The sequence below is a fragment of the Anguilla rostrata genome, chromosome 3, assembly GCF_018555375.3.
Source record: "Anguilla rostrata isolate EN2019 chromosome 3, ASM1855537v3, whole genome shotgun sequence".
NCBI lineage: Eukaryota > Metazoa > Chordata > Actinopteri > Anguilliformes > Anguillidae > Anguilla > Anguilla rostrata.
This window is the reverse complement of record NC_057935.1, coordinates 15,701,022-15,721,208: the sequence shown is the minus strand read 5'-3', so window position 1 is coordinate 15,721,208 and position 20,187 is coordinate 15,701,022.

Here is a 20,187-nt window from a genome sequence, read left to right as displayed (position 1 = left end):
TGACTCTAGGAAACAAAAAGTGATAATTTGGCAAAAAAGAGAAAGTGGAGAACCTGAGACTGTGGTGATTTGGATCACTGCATGCAGCTGTTAAAAATAAATAAATAAATAAATAAATCACATGGATAATTGGCTGGAACAAAAACAAGCACAGCACAGACATTGGCCCTCAAGCAGCTCAGCCCTGGCCATGGTGAAGGGGAATATCAGGCCACAGACACTGCCTAATGTGCCGTGATGCTTTTTCCAGCCAGGAGGAGAGAGAGAGGAGCACTGCTGTGGAGCAGCACTGATATCCCAGCGTGAGTCTGGGTAAGCCCATAAGCATGAAGAGACCAGCAGCCCCAGCAGAGCATTACTGTGGAATATTTGTTTTCTGTAATTTTATAGCGTCTTTGTAATTTTGCCGACATTTTGTTCTCGTAGTTGCTTTTTCCTCCTGCCTGTAACAATCAGAGCTCCAGAATCACTCATCTCTGACCCCACCAACCAGCTCAGTCTTCACCTTAGTCTTTGGTTTGCAAGCCCCTGTCCCTCCCACTTCAGCCCTCAATCTGATTGGCTGCCCATGCATCATCATAGATCCGTGTTAAAAAAATAAAAAATAAAAAAAACTTTGTTATGATTATGGTTCTATTTGGATTATGGTTATGGCCTCTGTGGGGCTTTTCTTATGCTAATGTGATCACAAAAAGCCTTTCTCGTGCCCTCTCTTTGTTCAAAAGCGTAGTGTAAGTATGTACCTCCATGTCATTATTTACACCCCTTTTTCAACACTAGCATTGATTTTTTTATTGAATATATTACTTGTTCTTTATCCATAATTCCATTGATTTTGTAACTGTTATGATCTGCATTTTTGGACCAGTCATGATGCTTTTGTAAATTTCTTTGGATATAAGCATTTGGTCTTAAACAAATTAAATGAATCAATATGTTATTGTATGTTACACTGTAAGTTGCTCTTGAACAATTTGCATCCTTTGGTTTTCTTTAGTTCTCTGTTTAAAATTTGTAATTGCATTTGGAGGCTGACCCCATTGCAGCAATGTCCGTTGTAAATGAACTCCTTCTGGAACATGTGCAGGCCTTTTCTATTTGTTTTCACATGAGAAGCATAATCCAACTCAAGCATTCACAAAATTATGTTTTTGTTTTCTTTTAAGGGGAATTACAGAAGATGTGCATAACCAGCAACACAGACACTCTGAGAATTTAATTTAAAAAGTCACAAATCACAAACAGAGTACAGGAATCAGGGAAAGCACAAAAATACCTCTGTGCTATCTAGACATATTTATCAATAGAGCTCAGCTTTTAGGAAAACCAAGCAATATATTGCTTACCACTTTCATTTCTTCTTCTTCTTCTTCTTCTTCTTCTTCTTCTTTTTCTTCTTCTTCTTCTTATTATTATTATTATTATTATTATTATGCTCGATCATTGTTTTGGCAGGAAATTAATAAATGGTCCTTCCATTTATGGGGACCATGATGTTTGGGACAAATAGGTGTTTCTGATTTACCAGATGTGTTCAATTGCTTCTTTAGTGCAGGTATAAGATAGCTTTAAGTCTTGATTTGTTATTGGTGTTTGTCAGCATAGGACCAGAGTTGTGCCAGTAAAAGTCATAGAAGCCATTCGTCTCAAACATTATGGTGCCCTGAATTTTGGGATCTATGTATAAAAAGTGCTGTTTTTTCTACTTTGTGAAACAAAAATGTATTAAAATACCCTTTTTAAAAAATCTGCACTTCAGATTTGATTACAAATGTAAAATTATGGAAAGCAGAGCCATAAAAAATATAAATAAAATAATGGTCTAACAATTATGGAGCTCACTTTATATACTTTATATACATACAGTATATAGGATATTTAAACTGAACTCTGTGTAAACATACACATACATACATACATACATACATGCATACAGAAAAAAGCTATTTCTAAGATAAAAAGTTGTAATAACAGAAATAAAAGTCAACCAAAACATAATCATAGTTGTTTCATATTAAAGATTGCTGGAGTACTTTCTATTTTCTGTGGAATTTTGTTCTCTTTTGATTAGAGGACAGTCTACTTTCCATATCGTACTACAAACCCTGACCACCAATCTATGATCTAATATCTTTTCAGGAAGCCTGCATGAAATACATTATTGAGGCCAATATAAATCAAGTGGAGTGTTGGAATGTTCCAGAAGCAAGCTCTCTCACCGCGCTGATTGGAGCAGCCGAAAGGGACTCTCGCTCAATGCACTCTACAGTGCTGAATGTGATTCCATTGAACCCCCATTCAATAACGCTGACCTCCGGGGCTCTGAAATAAATTGGACAACGTTTTCACGGAAAAGTAAATAAAAGGCACTTTCTATTAGCCTCCTAAAACATACGGAGAGTAAGAGGCAGTTCAAGGTTGAATTCTCTCCTCCGAGAAAGCAGAGGGAAATATTCCAAGACAATAGCCGAGCGTGTAAACAACAACATGCATCGGATGGAACGGCTTCTATAAATATACATTCTGCATTCACTCTGCGGCCTGTCAGCACTGTCCCTGATGCTTACATGGTATCCAGCCAGTGATGTCAAATTTAAGCTGAAGAATGAAAAAATTTGAATAATAATAATAATAATAATAAATGATACAATAAATAATAATAATAAAATTTTAAAAAGAACGTGTAGGCACCTGCGATTGGACACCGTGCTCGACAAGCGAAGGCATCGGCCAAATTTGTACCATGCATTTACTGAGCTGAGTAGATTAATTTACACTCTGGCAGCTCTGGGAAAATGCTGATTGGACAGCAAGAAACCTGGATGTTTGCTGAATTTTCACACGGCGTAATGCATAATGTTTTGTGATTACTCGATACGCCTCTCTGAATGTTTCATGACAGTAATTAGATCGATGTAATGAAGCAATTACAAAAGTAGCCCAGTGCCCTATTAATTATACACCATGATTATCGACTCGATTCAATTTAGAAAACAGGATATGTTAGAGTGCACTGCCACCAAATCCACGAAGCATCATAATAACATTTTGCATTTTTGCATAATATCAGTACCAATTAATCTTTTGTTGTTTTTTTTTTTTTTTCAAAAAGGAACCATAGTTTACTATTATTATTTTCAATGTATCTTAAATGGAGTATGAGGTACATTTTCACTTTCTGGCTAAAAGCTTTGAACCTGAGCACATATTAAACCTTTTACCTCAACAAGATGGTTTTCCCAGGGTTTCATTTTCTTCTTGAGCTTCCCCCGATGCCTTTAAAGAAAGCTTGTGGTGTATGACTACAGGTAACCCTGAAAAACAGGAGTGCACTTGGGCTGGCTGAAATCAGCATGGTAAACTTACATAATCGTTCTTTCCTTTCAAGTGAAAAAGTGTCTGCGCACCGCCATTAATCACGACAAAAGCACAGCTGGACAAAAAACGCTGAAAATTGGGTCGAGTCGGAGAAAAGGCCACCATAAGCTTTCAAGAAGCCCGGCCATTTCCCCATGGACTCCAGGGAGAGAGACATCCTCCCTTTGGTCGGTCAGCACAAAAGGAGGGGCATGATCCTGTACCTGCTCACCATCCAGCTTTCAAGGACACCAGCGTGTTCCCATCATCCCCAGACCCACCGTCGCCGAGGGAGCGATCATATGCCTCTCAGCGCCCAGACACACCCTGTGCTTAACAGGAGACGGAACGAGGTGCCCTGAAGAGCACAGTCACCTCAGCATCTGAACGGCATGCGGAAGAGCGGCTATCGAGTTCGGCTTGAAACCGAGGGGTTGCTGGTTTGAATACCGAGTGTACCTCTTGCATCAGTCTGCACACGCTCACATGCATCTTTGTGCCCGTGGATCTTTGTCAATGAAGCACGTGTCTTGCACATGGCGCAGTGCCTAACATGAGCTGTAATACCACCGATTGGAGATTGAGGTAGATATGTAAAATGCAAAATGGGCATTGTGGGCTGTTCTTTAGATGTACAGGTGTGTGCCAGGAGAATGAACATCCTGAGGTGTGACTGAAACAACGGCCTTCCTGCATATGCTGCCGTGTCTTAGAACAAGCAGTAGTTCTCAGAATGATCTCGCCACTGTGCATATAACTGGGCCACTGTCGCATGCGCACAGAGTCTGCCTCTGCAAGGTCTCTACAGGTCGCTGCTATTGCACACAAGCACAAACACTCAGACACACTCGCTCACAAAACCGTACAAACAAGTGTGTGACAAAAACACACAAAAATGGTTTCCCATAAGTATTTTATGCAGTTCAGTCAGTGTCCACAACCAGATCAATTTGACTTTGTGTGTTTTTTATTTTTTTTATTTTTTACAATTATAGTTTTATTATGAATTTCTATTGTGCTGTGTTCATGTATGTGTTCAGTAAATAATTATTGCTTTTGAAAGCAGGATTGTAATGCATATTTTAAAGACGTTCACGATTAAAGCCATCCACGGTTTTTCCATGGAAGACTAGCGTTCGCACACTTAGAAAAATATATAATGAGGTACGTTTGGGTTTTCTCGGTAACTCAGCATTCTTTTTGAAGTGCACTGCGGCATGTTTCCCCGTCACGTTGGGCTGTCTCTTTGGGGTGTCACGTAAGGATACCATTTGTCTGCTAGTGATGTGAGAGGCTGAGAAAAATGGTGTTTTGTTAAAAGGACGTCGAGGCAGCCAGGCGACTTTCTTAATTACAGGGTCTTTGAAAATTCATATCCTTTCACACCAAAGGCATCTGCCATTAATTCAGGTTTGTAAAACTTTGATCTCTTTATGCACCACATTCAGAGACAGAAATGGGTAATGCATGCCTCTGATCACTTTGAAGCTGCAGGGGGAAAAAAAAAAAAAACTGAGATTGAGACATTAATCTAATCAGATGAGTAGGAGAATTATTTTTATTTTTTTTTTACAATGTAGCACACTGCATACAATTTTGCTTACTGTTTTGCTGAGACAAAGCACTCTGGCAGTGCTTTCCAGGTAATGCTGCATAAGCGTGCAGGGAGACAGAAAGGTAGCATGGTGCTGTTTTTGTAGCTGTGTTTGCTGACAGTGCATCACAATGGTTAGGTGTATCCTTAACTGGTCGTGGGCAGTGAATTAACTGCAGAATGCATCTCTTGTAACGTAGCGAATTAGCTGCAGATCCTGCACACGCATCTCTTGCAATGGGTAGGTACACTAATGGTGATGTAATTTAATTCATTATTGTCGGTCACAGACCCTTCAACACATTGCCTTGTCGCAACGGGTGGGCAAATGTGTTCCTTTGACACCTCTGAGGGACTCTAACACTGTCAGACTGGATCAGGGTGATCAGCCGTCATCCTATCAACCCCCCATAAACTCTACCCTCTGCCTGCCCAGCCAGTCCCCATTAACACCTCACACTTGGCTCGGTAAAGTCAAAGAAATAAATAAATTAAAGCATCAGTTACATATTGGTGAAACTGTTTCTCAGTTAAATGGAACATTTGATTTCCTAGACTGCAAGTTATAACAAAAAAAGTATTTTGTTTATTTATTTCAAACTGCTTGCATGCAGGTCGAACAGAAATGTATACACAGTTCTTATGTAGAGCATAAGGAATACTGCATGGAGAACTCTTCTTTCTTGCACACCACTAGTCTGAAAAATGACTTGATATTTACATGCAGTCTAATCAGCGGTACAGCTTTCTGCCAATGATATGAAAAAACTTCTTTATATCTGGGGGAAGGATACTTCATTGCAGCTCATTAGACTGGGAACAGGGTTAGAGAACATAAGAGACTGGAACAACAGGGGCAAACATGAAGCCAAGCAATTTACTATTTTTTCCTCTGTCATTTCATAATTGCCTTGCTTTTACAGTAATATGTTCTCATTTTGTTGCAAACTATTTTGGACTATGAATGCTCAATTCACTCATAACTGTTCTGCAGCACGCTATTAATATAAAAAAATTGTCAATGTGATAAACTACACATCAAGGTCATCAGTGTATTCAACTGACATTGAAAGCACTCAAAACACTACAGCTAATACTGCAACCTCACTGTGACCGTATGCCCCTACGAGCTAAAATCACAGAGATATACTGCACTGCACTCTGATAATATGTGCCTATGGGCTAAAATCACAGAGATATACTGCACTACACTGTGACCGTATGTTCCTTCAGGCTAAAATCACACATGCACTGCACTGTACAGATATACTGTATGTTCTTGCAGGCTAAAATCATCTGTACACACTGCACATGCCCTACAGGCTGGAATGGCTTCTGTGGTGAATTTGCCAATATTTGCCACCCAAACTTCACTAAAACAACAATGCTCATAACTCCCACCCCACACCCATACATGTGCACACACACACACACACACACACACACACACACACACCTCTGCCTTCCCTTGGCCACCGGCTAGTTGATCTAATGCATTTGCGACAAGGGTTCCTTTTAATTTACCGAATTATTCATGGTTATATATTCACCATATCATTTCCTTGGGTCAGGACATCCGTCACCAGATCCCCATTTGCTTGGCCCTCAGGAGAGGAGGTAGGCTGTAACAAGTGCCAATGATAGTCTCTGATCAAAACATACTGTGCCTCTCTCCAATACCTATAAAATTAGCAAGTCTAACTGAAGAGTGAGATGAAGTGGACTTTCTTGTTCTCATCTCATTCTCATATGTCTGCCTGAGGTGGCCTATTAGTCCAGAGGGTCATGGCTGGGGCAGATCATTATATTCAGTACCGTGTCGAGGAGAAGGGTAGGTTGTGTCCAGCACTTCATATAGGAGCAGGAAAGGTTATATTTGGTATTGTGTAGAGTATTATAATCAATAAAAGTACTATAGTACAGCTGTGGTAGCACGGCTATAACATATAAGCTCAAGAGAGGAACAAGCACCAGACACCATGACTATACATCATTTGCTTTTTTCAATTGCAGTAGGTGCCATTGTTTTTAAATTATGCGCAACCTTTATGTAGATGAATCTATACACGGAGGCTAATGCTGTGTTCCTTTTTATTATATGGCGTAGCATAATATAGAAACTAGAAATTAAATTGGCAATTATTTTGAAATATAATTTAACTTTATTTTCCCCAGCCCAAGGTCATTGGCTTGTATGGCCGGCTTTCCTTTAATGTTCTATAATGAGGTGAGCAAGCTGCATTTGGTGAGAGAAGAAAACGTGTTGTCGTACAGCGCCGCATGGAATGGCTGCATACTTGAGCCAATTGTATTCCGCACACATCCAACAAACAGGTGATGCCAAAAGCACTCAGCGTGGTGCTGTGGTCTGCCGCAATGTGTTTGGACTGGCGTGCTCTTCAGAAAAGCAGAGCTACCGTTATGCTCGCTGCTTCAACCAGGAACAGCAGGACATGTACCCATGAACTGCTCACATTTACAATTCCTTAAACATGCCATTAAATAAATCAGAACCCATATTACACATTAAAATAATGGTGTGGAATAGGCCAACTAAATCACATTTCAACAGTAAATTCTACTGTTACCAGTTGAAATAGCATTAACTCTAGATATTTACATGTTATGATTTCGCAAGATTTGTTTCCCTCCTGTTTATTATTAAATAAAATGAATCTTTCATCATACATTTTAATTTACAGTATAATAGAGAGACTAAGGTAAATAAAAGTTTTATTCAGAGGAGGAAATCACAGCTATTAAATTGTTCCGTTGTGTCCAATTAATCTGCAGTGTTTTTGCAGTGGATTCCACCCATATTTGTCCTAAATCCCAGCCAGAGTGCAACCATCAAAATTAGTGAATCATATTGAAAAATTGACTCATTAGCCTTTCCATGGGTCCCCCTTCAGTTTGGGAACTTGGTAATGAGGCAGCTATTCTATTTATTTATGTTTTTTTTTAATTATGTTTCTTTCCAATTAAGGATTATTCTTTTGACTTTTCTTTAGTCAAATGTAATGTCCCACAAGGCCCGATTGTCCTGGAGGCAATGGCAATTGTGTACATTTTCTCATTCAATGTTTTTAACAGCCATTCAGAAGGTCATGCAGATCACACAAGAGACAAATTGCTTCCAAAAACAGTTTAACAAAAATAATAAATAAATAAATAAATAAATAAATAAATAAATAAATAAATAAATAAATAAATAAATAAATAAATAAAAACATGGGCTGGATGTAAATCACATGGCTTATGTATTTTATTTAATTAAAGTTTTTGGTTGGTTTACTCAGTTATAGCAAAGCCACCATGGAAAAGCACATTCATTTAAATAAAGCTGCCTCTGGTACAGCAATACCAGGTATTTAGCTCTAAAAGGCACAGATTAAATTTTCAAAATCCCATCCTCTTATCATGAGAAGTCCTGGAAATATTCAGTTTGGAAAGGGTTACCAGTTTTAGTACTATTTAAATGGTGGAATGCAAAGGCTCTGGCTGATTTCAAAGTATTACTGTTACAAGGCATTAAACACATTTGCCACTGCGTACTTTAAAGTGTTTCTAATCCCCCATAACCCCCTGTGTCTCCTCCCTCCACATGAAGCAGGCCGTCTCCTGCTTAAGAAAATCTCAAAGAGAAAAACAGGTGGTGTAGCCATTAATTCATTCTTAACTATGGAATTAATGTAGCTGTTCTGGGACCAGATATGGTCTCATTTACAATAAATTTTGAATAAATTTGTACTCAAACACTGGGAACGTTTATTCTTCTTTCAGTGTTTGGCCAAGTAGAATTGAATGCTTGCATGGCGTGGGAGTAGTGGTGTTGCTGTTGTTTTGGTCAATGACACCATTGTAGATATGGGTCATTATTGGTAGTAGTAGGAGAGGATACCATGAGCTCTTATGGGTGGGTGGAACGAGCATGCATTATTGGGGATTTAAGGATTGTGACCAATCACATTATTTTAAAACAAAGCAGAAATTTTCTAATCGCTTAATACAATTCAACTGCCAAAACAGCAGAAACAGATTCCCATACAAGCCATTTTATTCATTTATTTTACATTTTAGGCATTTAGCAGATGCTCTTATCCAGAATGACTTACACTGCTTATACTCTTTCCACATCAGTTTTGCTGCTGGATATTTTCTGAAGCAATTCACATTGAATATCTTGCTCAAGGGTATAATGACATCACCTCAGCTGGGAACCAAACCTACAACCTTTGAGTTACAAGCCCTAGTCCCAAACCATTATGATATGCACTACGAGACTGGTTGTGGGTAAAACTATGATGTTTGGAGAAAGTCCCCAGCGGTAGCTGAGTTACAAATCAAATAATTGCCTGTTCACACTTGACTTCTGCCTGAATTTTTCTAAAAACAAACAGTGATTCAGCCTGCATGAACTTTTTTCCAGATGTGATTCAAATGAAAATATATGTGCTTTATGTCATATGCTGGCCATCTCTTACTGGCCAATTAGACATCATGTTGTCAATTCTGTTATCGGGAAAAGCTAATAATGTAAAAAACATTTGGCTGTCTGCAGCAATTCATCTTGATAAAGGTTTTTGCGGGCTGGCTAGGGACAGAATGAGCCAAGCTGCAGAACAGACACAGACAACAAAAAATGAACAGTTTCCCAATGGCTGTTTATTTCCCTCTATTAGGGGTAATAAAAAGAACTGATGCAAAGCACTATAAAAAAAAAGGCGAACCAAGTAAAGTGTACTTTAAAAATAATTTAGAGATGGCTGAGGCATCAGCTGTGTCTACAGAGGTCTGTCTCCAAAGGCATTGTCAGGCACTGCTGTCCATGGTGCTGAATGCTCGCCAGAATTTCCTGGGAGGGAATAGAAACAGATGATAGCAACCAATGAGGATGGGCAGCCCTCTTTTGCTCCTCCTAGACCCCTCTCTGCTATTCCCCCACCGCTATCTGCTCCCCACTTTCCTCATAATACAAAATAAAAAAAGCCCAGTGGTTTAAACTTGGTTTCAGTACTGATTTGTTGGGTATCTTTCCTCAATGTCCTTTTCTGTGGCATAGTGGCTGACAGTACATAAGACACACTTTGCACCCTGAATTCACAATCTGGGGAAACGTGGGGAAACTCACATTAAGTGAGCAGGTTAAGCAACATAATCAATTCACCGGGTGTATTTTATTAGTCAGGTTTGCCTAACCTAAATAGGCAAAAAGGTTACATTTATATTGTAGGATCAATTCATATATTCTTTGGAAATTGCTGTGGTGTACAAATTTAAATACAATCTATACATATATATATTTTTTATATATATATATTTTTTTTTATTTTTATTATTATTATATACAATTGTTTTGTTTCGTATCTTATTTTTTCAAGTCCTACATTTAATCTCTGTGTTGAACTCTTTATCTCTCTTGATTTTTCACTTATTTATTCTTTTCTGTATATTCTCTTTCTGGAACCATTTCTGTGCCTTTGTGTGACTTTAATGCATCTATCAGATTGTTGTGCACATCTTCAGAAAAAAGCGTACATTCATACATGTGCATCGCCATCTTTCACTGTTTATATCACTATTCTCCCATTGCTGCTCTTTTTTGTTCTCAGCGGAATTCTCTCTGACAATTCTGTGAAGGGCCCAATGATTGGACGATTGAGGGGCAATGATTTGTCGATTCCAATTCCATAGAGCTGTCAAGACTAACCGGGAGCTCCACTGGTCATCGCGGGTTATTTGTTGACAGGCCAGCTTTCATGTGCCTAAAGCAACCTGCTGTCTGTGATGGCGAAATACTTTCTCTGATTTAGTCTTCTCTTCTTGTATATTAGGCTTCCACGCCTATTTGCCTGCACATGTGTGGAAGCCCGTGTGCGTGTGCATGCATACTGTTCATTCGCACTCCAAGCACACACCGGCTTGTGACACCCCTCCCCTAACCCCCCACGGGGCCTGACTTTAGTATGAGAGTGTTAATACAGTGAGGACTTGTCTGTCTGACTTAGTGGTGTGATAAACCTCTTCGGGGCACAACCTATTCTATTCAGCAAATCCTTTTTGTAATAATAATAATAATAATAATAATAACTATTATTATTATTATTATTATTGTTGTTGTTGTTGTTATTATTATAAATATTATTATTAGTAGTAATAGTAGTAGTCGAAGTAGTAGTCATAGTATTACAAAGTGCATATCAGCACAATGGATCCATGTTGATATGCAGTGTACAGTAGCTCTGCAGGGTCTCCTTTCCCTTTGGGCTGTCAGAGGAGCTGCACATGCACACAATGGCCACACGGGGCAGCGGTCTTGTCAGCCACCCGACAGTCCCTGCAGTGTCACAACACATCCCGACCCGCCTGTTCTCTCAAAGGTCATCTGTCCATTTCCACCACATACCCATAATGGGGTTGACAGCGCTCCACCAAAATGCATTCCCATGGACCCGAGGAGTCAGAGTGATGCCCCCGCCTGCAGTCACATCTGCCCGTGAGGTTGCGGAAGGTTCTGCCATGCGCGTGCGTTCTGATGCAGAACAGGATGAGCCTGTGCATGCACTTCAGGGGTCTCCTCTCCCCTCCCACCCACAACCAAGGTCAACCCCCACACCCTCCCCCAGTCGTCCCCTGTTGAATTTTCACCAAAACAACGACTGGTAAAAGAGAAAGCTGCAAGTGTAAGCAAATAAATATTACACAAAAGGCTTTAGACACACACATAACCAGGAGGATTATAGCTGATTAAAAACCTAAACACTCCTCGGTACCAGGAATAATGGATTCAGAATGGGCGCTGCCACTCGAGAAAGCTGGAGAAATTCTATCATTTAACAGTTACAATTATTCCCAAGATGAGCCCGGGTATTCCCGAGAGATAAGGGATTAAAGATGGGGTAATCTTATGGTGTTTTTTAGTGTACGGGGAGTGCAGCAGTGTGGTTCTCGTTCAGAAGAAGAATTAATGCTAATATCTCAGATGCCCACCCAGGGCATGCTATTACACAGACTCAGCTTTATTCGTGTCCAGAGGTGCCAAATCCCTAAATTACATGCATTCCCATCCCGGTTCTTTCTTCCCAGAGCCAAAGAGTATTACGAAGCGACCCGCACCCCAGTTGGTAAAATAAGTCATCTTGCATATTCTTTTCCCTGTTCCCTGTACATGTGGAAATTAAAAACAGCACACAGTTGGGAAACACAGAAACACCTTTCTTGTGTCCTCGGACCATATTGAAGATAAAATTTTGTCAGCTGCAGTGAAACAATTGTACAGTATGCTTTCCTCATAAATTGCAGCTTAAGTAAGAAAATGAAAGTTTCAATTTATAGACATCAATGGGATTTTTAAATAGTCTAGTTCAGTGGTTCCCAACTTTGGGCCTGGAGTACCCCTGTGTATGCTTTTTTTTGTTCCAACCACAATTGCAATCCCAGAATTTTAACAAGTTGTTTTTAACAAGTTTTCTCAATTAGGTGCTTTTTGTGTTTAGAGGAATGATTTACCCTCTTTAACCACGTTGTCAGAAATAGCTGTGTGTTAATATTATGATTATTGTGCTATATTGCAAATAATTACATAAAAAGGTGAACATTTTTAACTGATCAATTTAAAGAATTAAAAGGTTTCTAAATGGTCAAAGTGTGGACACATAGCCACTAAAACTAACCATCTGGAAGATATTGAAGAATTCAAAGACAAAGCAAATGATAACAAGCCAAACCTGCATTGTGATAATAAATTTCAGAAAATTAAACGTGTGTTCAGCTATGTGTTCAGGAGTGCATTGATTAACCATAGTCATTCAATTGCTCCAAAAAATGTGTTACCTCTTTTATGTAATTGTTGCTATAACAACCAGGCTTTATACTAGATGTTGGAGCATTGCTGCAGGGATTTGTTTCCATTCAGCCAGAAGAGCATTAGTGAGGTCGGGCACTGATTGAGTGATTAGGCCTGGCTTGCAGTTGGCTTTCCAATTAATCCCAAAGGTGTTGGATGGGGTTGAGGTCCGGGCTCTGGGCAGGCCATCCACTCTCCACTCTCAACAAAACCATTTTTATATGGACCTCACTGTGTGCCAGAGGGCAGTGCCATGCTGAAACAGCAAAGGGGCTTCCCCAAACTGTTAAGGAAGCACATAATTGTTTAGAATGTGATAGTATGCTGTAGCATGACGATTTACCTTTACTGGAACTAAGGAGCCTAGCCCAATCCATGAAAAACAGCCCCAGTCCAAGGGTTGTCCAGATACTTTTGGTCATGTGGTATACAGAATATATATTCATACATACACACACAGTGAGCTCCATAATATAAGAATTTTCTTTTTTGATTTGGCTCTGTACTCCATAATTTTTAATTTGTAATCAAACTCAGCTTTTATTATAGAGAATTTTTGTTTTCACTATCTAGAAACTACAGGGGTGTTTATATATAGCCCCCATTTCATGGCACCATAAGGTTGGGATAAATGGCTTCACCGATGTTTTTGATTGGTCAGGTGTGTTCAATTTCTTCTTTAGTGCAGGCATAAGATAACTCTTAGGATCTTAGGAGTAAGCCCAAATTTCAAAAATGAGAATTTTATATGATACAATTATCAGTTAGCTGGTGCACCCTACTACTAAGTACATCTAACTAATCTTCAGCATTAGGCTTGTATGGTGGATCTGGAAACAACAGGATTGAATGAATATGTTGCTTTGTTTTTATGTAATCTGGTTACATTACATTACATTTATTTGGCAGACACTTTTATCCAAAGCTACATACAAAAAGTGCATTTCATGGTCATAGACAACTGTTAAACACAGGTTCAGTAAGGTACAACACTTATTTTGTACAGCTATTTCTAGCCAAGAACACAGTTTAGTTCACACAGTGAACACTATTCAGACCTAAGCTCTGCAAAGCCAACTAGGCAGAAGAAAAGCTACAGTATTAGGACAAATACAAATTACCAAAAAGTCTGGTTCTTGCTTTGTCTACTGTCCTTCCCAATTGCTTTAGTCACCAGTCATCACTGATTTATGAGATGAAAATAGAAACTGCACCCCTTTCCCTTGGTGACATTTCAGCTGTTAATAATGTGCTATTTAACATAAACTAGTGAGAAATATCTGTCTGTGTGAATTACTGGATACAAAGTTTATGTTTATCATTAGAAATAATCTTATTATGCTTTGTACTCCCATCTATACTAATATAGCTGAGTATGTACACTGAATATTAACAGCAGGTGCGCTTCCTCAAAAAGCCTACTGGCTGTGTGCTCTGGCAGCACACCAAATTTAAATATAAAAAACAACGTCACCTCATAGATACCTTTTTTAATTTTGCTCGCAGCTAACACCTTGCAACGTGAAGCCTTTGTATGAGCATCAAACATGGAGCTACAAGCCAAAGTTTTTATATATGCTAGTGGCAGTGATAAGTAATTACAATGTGCCTCACCTGTTTGGGGCAAAGCTGGTTAATTGTGAGAACATATGATCAGTTTAAATAGTGTACAATACAACATCAAGTACAACACCAAGGGTACACAGAAATAGCTATACCAGACACATGAAACATTAAAAGAGTGGAAGAATCATTTGAAGGAATCAACATGTAAAACATTTAATTGACAGAATTTTGGGCAAGTTCCCACACCAAATTAGCAGCACCTGTTCCATGCCCACAAAGCACAATGAAGAAGGAATATTTGCTTTAAAATAATGTTCATCCAACACATATATTACTCCTGGTTCTGTGTTAGTGTGTGTGTGTGTGTGTGTGTTTGTGTGCGTGCGTGCGTGTGTATGTGTGTGTTTATCCATGGGTTGTCATTAGCTAGTATTTCATTAAAAAAGTCACTTATTTTCTCTAAAGTATTATAAATATAAGATATAACTTTGCTATCTGAGCAGTAAAACCAGCCTGTACTGTGGATTCCCATTAATATATTCAGAATTCCCACCTATGTATTTACCTGACCAACTGGCAGCCTAACAACATCAACTGATAATTTAAACATTGTGTTAATAATTTATTCATTGTGTTCAGTGTTTATTATCGTCCACCTCCTGTATTTCCTTACGGATTTGTTGCTGTTGATATGCCAAGGAGGTTGCCAAGAAACTAGGTCAACAGAACTTTGGGCCAGCTCATTCAATATTCAGTCAATTATTCTTTGAATTATTCTTTGAACTATTTTATAATCTCTGCATCTCCCTATCACCAGTCAACAACAGCATATAAGGGAGTCACTTCTCCATTTTTTTATATTTGATCCAACTTCCCTATTTTCCCCATTTTCTCAAAACCAGTGTATTTGAGTACCCCCAGGTTAGGGGTTTGATCACAAGTAAGCTGCAGAAAGTTTTACCAAGTCTCCAAACCAAACACACTGAGTGTGTTGACCACACTCTCTACCATCTTCACAAGTCAAGCATTCATCCATGCTCTTCTAATTTATTCTCTGTAGTACACCTTGTAGTTTATTTGCAAAAAACTTACCATGTGAGAGAAAAGTCAGATCCAGAATATATGAAAAGTCTTGTTTTTCTAGCCGACGTACGTTGGTGCCAAAGTAGTCTGCAGCAAGTTGCTTTACAGCCCAAATGAGAGACCATCTGGTGAGAGAGGGGGTGTGAGGGAGAATGTTTTCTGTTTCTCTGTTTATCGATCGCATATTAAAACATCAGGCTTTTTAGTTTTGGGTCATGACACCTTCCCTGGATCTGAACAAAGAGTTTGTGCACGTCTGTTCTGGCTGCTTCACTGTGGCCCCACCCTGCAACCTCCACTCATTAAATTCTTATAAATGCTAGTGAGAGAGGCTTTCCGGCTTCCCTCAGGTGGGCACGGCTCCTCCAGCATTTATGACCCTCTGTCATTGCAGCAAGTTACCCCAGTGGCTGAGAAGTGCACAGAGTCCTGGCTAACAGCCAGCACAGCGTCTGAGAGAGGCGAAAGTATCTTAGGTGAGAGATTACCTGACCCATCCTATGATACGCAGGGAAGCACCCTTTGTGCAATTTTAAAAATATATTATTTGGGGGAAGTTTTTTGACCAGATATTTATGAATATGTTTACGTTTAAGGCTACTTTAAATACGAGGGTTTGTGTATCCATTTTCTCTTTTTATCTCTGCGGATGTGGGGGAGCTAAATATATGTCCCACTATTGCATTTGTAGATACCATTGTCAATCATATATACTTACTGCATAATAGGAAATTAAGCAATTATTTGTATCTAATAGTGTGATGTCACACATAGTGTGATGGTGTAATGTCATTTTCTCAAACACTTTGAAAATGGAACACAATAACACTTACAATCTTTAACAATAACAATATGAGCAGCACTAACAGCAAAAACAAGAAGAAGAAGAAGAAGAAGAAAAAGAAGAAGGAGAAGAATAAGAAAAAGATGAAGACCGGCCTCTTTGCCATAAGGCTGTTCACTAAAAGCCCATCTGTTAAAAGTGGATAAGTTCTGTGCAGCTGACGGCAGTGAAAGGGCAGCTTCTCTAAGTTGATTCATGGTATAATAAAAAGTGTAGATGTTCTCTATGCCCTGTGACCTTTATTGCTCAGTCTTTCCTCTCTCACTGGCCTCCAGTCAACAGCATCATGCAGCCATCTACTCATGCAGAAATAACCCAAATGCAGTTTTACAGAGCCTCATTTTCCAAAATGCTACAGTAAGTCAACCCAGATACTGTTTAATAGCTAATCTCCTTTACCAAAATAATGAGCCAACACAAATGCTGCTTCAGGGAAACTCAAAGGAATATCCCCCAAAACACAGATAGCAGTTCTTTTTTCTGTCAACATTGATAAATCCTGCGGAACTTCTATTATTTTCAATATGAGCTCCCACCTTTCGGCTACGTTTACACCACTTGGTAAAAGTGACCCAATTCCGATTTTTTGCTCACATGTGGATATTTTAAGACTCATCTGTGGAAATAAATCCGATAGGAATCAGACATCTGTCTGAGACTGCCATCTAAACGCACAGATCAGAATTTCCCGGTTATTGCGATTCGCATGTCATTCAAAATGTGATATTCTCATACTTTTTTTGCATTTGAATGACACATAACTTACAGATGGCTGACAAATTAAAGGAAAAAGAAACATAAAATGTAAGGTGTTAGGGCTAACCACCACGAGTCGCCAGAACAGCTTCGATGCGCCTTGGCTTAGATTCTACAAGTCTCTGGAACTCTACTGGAGGGATGGAACACCTTTCTTCCAGAAGGTATTCCGTCATTTGGTGTATTGATGATGGCAGTGAAGAGCGCTGTCTAACATGGTCCAAAATCTGCAACCCTACTGTAATATCCTTTTCTATGTAGTTGTCGACAGACTATTCTTGCTGATACATTCTGATCATGTCCTGTATTGACATTCTCAGCCACCTGAGGAAGAGTTGCTCTTCTGTTTTTCCTTACATATCACACTAATGCACAAGCATCACAGTCACCAAATGTACGCTTTCAACCATTTCTGATCCTGTTTGCTGATGTCTTTCCCACAGATCTAAATGCAGATGTGACTTTAGTCACTGTTCCTATTGAAACACTAGCCAGTTGAGCAGTCTTTGTGACTAAAGTTCCTATCATCTCCTTTGTGACTGAAGCTTCTGCCATCCCTCTTTAAAACTCACTTAGATCTTTTCCTCTTGCCATCTTGATCCAAAATCGAGGTCAACTGGGCCTGCACAGGAATTGTATGCATGCCACAGAGCATGATAAAATGTTAATTGCTTAATTGTATCATTCAGTACACCTGCCTTCCTCTACATTCATTGTTTCTCCACTCATTTATTCAGGTTTTTCCTTTGTCACCTTTATCACACTGGAGGCTCAGTCCAGTGTTGAATACAAAGGTTATGTGCCTTTTAAGTATGTCAGGTGAAGAGTCAGTATAGGCAAAAATACAGGGGATGTTCTTTGCAGACCTAAAACAATTTGAGAAGAAATAGCTTGAATTATTATTTCTGTCTCATTATGTGTCCATTGTAGATGATGATATGGCTGTGGCGGCATGGTTGTTTACGTTTTCCTATCGGTAACCAAACTATTGTGTATGCATGCAGATTGTTTCAAGTGCAAACCACATGAGTACATGTACCAGATATTGGTCACTTCTAAAAGTAGATGTAAACAGGCAAAAAATATAGTCAAAAAATCAGAACTGGGAATCAAGACCTGCGGTGTAAACGTAGCCTTATATCTGCAATAACAATAAAGCTTACTAGCTATTTCACGCCTTTCTCCAATAATTATGACATGGACTGCAAACATTCAACAATCAACATTCAAATGTTTAAATAGTTTTAACAGTTTTAAGTACAGTGTATTAATGTGCATGTACAAGCTGTTTTGAATTACCTTTAAGTCAAAATAAAATATCCTTCATCACACATAAACACTGTCTCAGGTAATCACAAAGCATGCACTACAACTGAAATGATACCAAGAAACAGGAAGTGAACCATCCCTTTAATGTTTGTTCTTTATTCTTTATTTTACTGGAGTCATGAGAGCAGGAGCGGCCTTAATTTTTAGACCGAAGACAATGTTGAAAGTAATTATATTCTTAGATCTTTTATTTATTGATGGCTAACTTTTATTTTCTCACAAACGGCACCATCCATTCTGTTTTCTCCTCCACCTTAACTCTCACTTTGGTCACATTAAGGCTTCCAGACACCCTATAATTGTCAATTAAGCAAGTAATGGTCCCCATGCGGTGCTTGAAAATTATTATGTTTTGTATTGCACGGTATCCATCCCCTTATTAATGTAAGATGTGTTTTTTCTTCCGTGTTTAGCCAATAAAATAAACAGGGTGAAATGAAACTAGATTACACATTATCTCTGTACATCACTGATACCTTATTGTGTGCTATGAGTCGTGAGGATACTGCAATGTTTCTAATAAGTGCATATATAGGTGCAGAGATAGAATGCCAAAGGATTACATTTATATTATAGGAACTGAGCAGACTCTCCTTTCCAGAGCATCTCACACAGTTTTCATTTTTAATATGCTGTCCATTTTTCATGGCTGGCTATATATTGAAACAATTCAGGTTAAGCACCTTGCTTACCTACCGGAGGATTGAACTTGCAACCTGTCCAGCTCCCTAAAAATTATAATAATTTAAGAAGACATCCCAAAGAAATGTTATATTTCCTCTGTCTCTCCATCAGTGCAGATACAGGAAATAAGGACATATAATTTGAGGACAACAGGCCACAAATTATTAGGGGTACACTCTGCTTAATAAATAATTATGATGAATCCATTAATCAGGGGGGAAGAGAAGGAATTCTTTGCGGTCAAATGCCAGGCATGACACATTGGCTAGCTTGACAGTAGATAGTTATTTGTTTAATGATCTCATTAGGTCTGAAACACGATGAAGTAGTATACAGTTCTGTGGTCGATGGAGTCAGTGGCAGAAATATTTCAGCTGTAAACATAATGGCAGCGTTTAATAAATTCATATTCATATTCAATCAATTGTGCGTTTGTTTTCTTTCGAAATTACACGGTACAATAAAATATGGCAATGAGGATTTATCGTGTTTTTCTTTCTCTTTTTGCTGCTACCCGGTTAGTTCTGTGGTAAATTTACAGGCTAATAAAATGAGAAAAATCTAAGATGATCATAATGAGAGCACCCTTGGGAATAAACAAAAGAACTCGGTGGATGGTCTGAATGCACAGTTTATTCTCATAAGAGTTATGATGTGGATGTTCTATAAGATACAAGAGGCATGCGGACCCACATATCAACATGATGTTAACCTCTTACAAGGCACTGTTTAGTCCACTCGGGACCTTAAGCTTGAGGTGAGGCCCCCTCTTTGTCCAGGAAATCATAAAAGGCCAGTGAGAATGAAGTACTGATAAAAGACTAGCTGTGATTAAATCAACATTTGTCCTTCTTTAATGAGGATTCAATCAAAACCTGTCCTCGATTTTAACAAAAAGAGAAAGCAATAGTTATTTTTCTTCTACGCTCTCTAAAGCTGTCATGAAAGCAAACTCGATAAATTGAGTTTATGAAGAAAAAGAGCAACGCTTGTGTTTACGTTTGACTTGGATTAAAAGATAAATGTTGATTGATTTCCAGCCCTAGTCTCATAACCAGAATGTTGCAGGTTTGAGCTCAAATGAATCCATTAATATATAGATAATGGGATTAAAAATTCAGCGTTCAA